We start from the raw sequence: 3,735 nt of genomic DNA, 5'->3' as shown, positions 1-3,735 counted from the left end.
GCAGACCTGAATTTCTAGATCTCTGAGGAAAGACACTCTGGCCCCTGCTGAGCCCTGCCCAACCCTGTCCACTTCTGACGTAGGAGCCTTAATTCCCTGCAAAGTTGAACCTTCTCATTCATCGTAGATGCGGCTTCCAGGAAAGGCCACCCAGACTGTCCCTGATGGAGCAGGGTGCCCTCCATACCTCAGTCCATATATCCACTGGCCTGGCTTCATTGCCGCCTCTCTGCCTCTCTCCCCGAGGCTGACCTTGAACATAAGACCCTCTTGCCTCAGCTTCCTGAGAACTGAGATTACAAGGCATTTGTTATCAGACCCTCCTCTCTGTCCCTGTTTCAAAAGGAAATTTTAAATTACGTTTACTTATTTACGTGTGTGTTTGCAAGTGTGTGCGCATATTTTTGTACATAAATGGAGGTCAAAGGACATCTCTCAGGAGCTGATTCTCTCCTTCCACCATGTTCGACCCAGCTGTCAGGTTTGGAAGCAAGCACCTTTACCTCTCTGTCCTTCTCCTCCTCCTCCTTTCTTTCTTTTTGGTTTTTCTCCCCCTTTTTCTGTTTGTTTTTTGAGACAGAGTTTTTCTGTAAAGCCCTGGCTGTCCTGGAACTCACTCTGTAGACCAGGCTGGCCTCGAACTCACAGAGATTCACCTGCCTCTGCTTCCCAAGATTAAAGGCATGTGTCAACTTTGGCCTGCTTTAATTGATTTTCTATGGGTGTGAGTGCTTGCCTCCATGCCTGTATGCATCACTTGCCTTCCTGGTACCTACAGAGGTCAGATCCCCTGGATCTGGGGTCATGGGTAGTTGTGAGCCACATTATGTGGGTGTTGAGAACCCAAACTGGGTTCTCTGCAAGATCGACAAGTGTTCTTAACTGCTGAGCTGTCTGTTTCCCCAGTCCCTTCTCTGTTTCCTTTCGTTGGACTGCGCTGATCTATGTAGAGTCCTGCCTGGGTTCCGGGGTACAGGGTTGCCCGGGACTTAGCCACCTTCTCCCACACCCACATGAGCTGATGTCTCAAGGGTATTTTCAGCTTCAGGAAGTTGCTCAGGACTGGCTGGGGGGAGCCCTGATGGCTCCCTGCAGTCTGCTTCTAAAGGCTTCTCTGTGAGTCACAAGGCTGGAAACAAGAGGACAGAATTACAGCCAGGGCACTAAGCTCAGTGACCAGGGCATCTGCCAACAGGAAGTCCAGAGAGGCTAATGAGCAAGGCCTGACAGCAGATGTTTGTGAATTCGGCTACTGGTAGGTGGATATGAGGTAGAAGGAAAGCAGATTCGGGTCCAGCCTGGGCTACACAGTAAGTTCAGGGCCAGCCTGGGCAACTTAGTGAACTCCTGTCTCCAGACAAAAGTAAAACAGAGCCTGGTGTAGTGCTGCAGGACTTTGATTCCAGTACTCTGGAGGCAGAGGCAGGGGGATTGCTGTGGGTTCAAGGCCAGTCTGCTCTATTTAGTGAGTTCTAGAACAGCCGGGGCTACAGAAAGAGAGAGAGAGAGAGAGACACCCTGTTTTCCTTTGTTTAAAGTGGACTGGAGATACAATATTTCCAGTGGTGAAACATCTGCCTAGAATCCCCCAGTGAGGGGTGGGTGTGGCTCAGTGGTAGAGCACCTGCCTAGAATCTTCCAGTGAGGGGCTGGGGTGTGTCTCAGTGGTAGAGCCCCTGCCTAGAATTCCCCAGTGAGGGGCTAGTGTATGCTAGTGGTAGAGCCCTTGCCTAGAACCCCCCAGGAGGGGCTGGGGTGTGGCTCAGTGGTAGAGTACAAGGTCCTAGGCCCCCCCCAGGAGGGGCTGGGGTGTGGCTCAGTGGTAGAGTACAAGGTCCTAGGCTCCCCCCAGGAGGGGCTGGGGTGTGGCTCAGTGGTAGAGCACAAGGTCCTAGGCTCATGCTCAGTACTGAAATTTAGCTTGTTCCAGTTTAGGCAATAAGCCACATGATCACTTGTGTGTATGTAATGAGGCTCTGCACAAGGCCAACAAGCTGGTCTTCTGCCCTCAGCCAGGGTGGAAAGATGGCCTTGCTATCCAGGCAGGCGTGGGTGGATCGGCAGGGACACTGACAAGGTCAGGGAGGAAAGCTGAAGTGTCTCAAGGTCAGGGAGGTGGGGCTCGGCCCAGCCTGGCTTCTTCTGTATACCGCTACACATGCTGCGCCCTCCCAAGGTGTGCAGGTCCAGTCATACCTCGTGAGACCACAAAGGGGCCACTCCTTTCCCGAAAAGCAGTGGCCCTGGGCGACAGACAAAGTGTGTGACAGATCTGGGGGTCCGTGTCTTCCTTGCTGCTTACTCTGGCTGTGGGCATTTCTCTCATCCCTGGCTGTCCAAACAGCCCAGGGGATGCTGGGACCCAGTTTGAGCCCTCGACGCCAAGGGCAGACAGGCCAGGTTCTGGCTGGCTGGGAGGCCTTGGTTCCCAGGCTATCACAATGACCACACAACAGGTGTCCCCGGGGAGGGAACCTAATCTTGGGCTATTGAAGACCTGAAAGCCATGGTCCCTGCCCCAGCAGGCAGACGCGCCTGCCTGCCTCACCTGGGACACCTGATCCACCACTGGACCAGCCTCAAAGAGGGACACTGTCCCCCCGGGGTCTCCTGCCCCGACGCACAGACCCGAAGGGAAACTGGGTCATAAGGATAGAGTAACAGCTACGGCTATATTGGATGAGGCAGGAGGGAGGGGCGGCCCATTGCCTCACAAAGCGCTGAGGATGGGGCAGTCGGGAAGAAGAGCCTCAGGGCATGGGGGTGACATGGCTCTCGCCTGTGGCTCACGCCATAGGCCATGCTGCAGAGTGGACTGGGGACGCCTGCCTTCACGCATGGTCCTGTGCGTGGCCCAGGGCAGGGCCTTCCTTTCTAGCCTCCACTCTCCTCATCTGTGAAATGGGACTCTGGCCATTTTCGGTACCTTGTGCATCTTCAGGAAGGATCATATCCAGGGAACCGTCCTTTGTGTTTGGGCGGCTGCCACTCTCAGACTATGCGCAGGGCTGGAGGGGGGCGGGGTGGGTGAGCAGGACAAACCCAGACTTCCCTCCCTGCAGGAGACAGAAACTGAGCAGGGAGGTGGAGCCTTCCTGGTAGAGGTGAAGTGTGGGGTGGGAAGATTCCAGAAGCCACCCAGGGTGGCCAAGTCCAGGGTTTGCACCAGCAAATGAAACTGGGAGGTCACTGGGGCTCAAGTTACGAAGTCCTCCCAAAGAGGGTAACGGACAAGAGCCCATCTACACAATCCTGGAGTTGGCCTTCGACGGTCACCAAAGCCCACTGTAGTCCAGCTCAGAATAAGAAGCCAGAGAGGCTGGCCCCAGGTCTGGCATGGACTGTGGTCTAGGGAAAGACTGGGCCGGAGAGGTGCTCACAGTGGGAGCCTCAGCCGTGACGACAGACGTTGGGCACCAAGACACCTGCCAAGGGCAGGCGAGGCACCGTTAGACACCTACAGGGCCAGACCTCTCTGCCTGTGGAGGGACCACCTAGAATGACCCCTGAGGTTGGCCCCCGCACCTGGAGACATCGCCTTGCCTCATCGCCCATCCCCTTCTTCCTTTCTGTGTATTTGCAGTGTGAGCTTCCACTCCTATCACACCAGCTCTGGTCTCCTTCCCTCCAAGTGGACCAGACAGGAGACAGGGGGATTCTGTGGGCTCCAACCCTCTGCTGGGCAGATTGTGTGTGTGTGTGTGTGTGTGTGTGTGTGTGTGTGTGTGTGTGTGT

This window comes from Psammomys obesus, unplaced genomic scaffold (assembly GCF_907164565.1).
Source record: "Psammomys obesus unplaced genomic scaffold, mPsaObe1.curated_primary_1811, whole genome shotgun sequence".
Lineage (NCBI taxonomy): Eukaryota > Metazoa > Chordata > Mammalia > Rodentia > Muridae > Psammomys > Psammomys obesus.
This window is presented reverse-complemented; position numbering follows the sequence as displayed.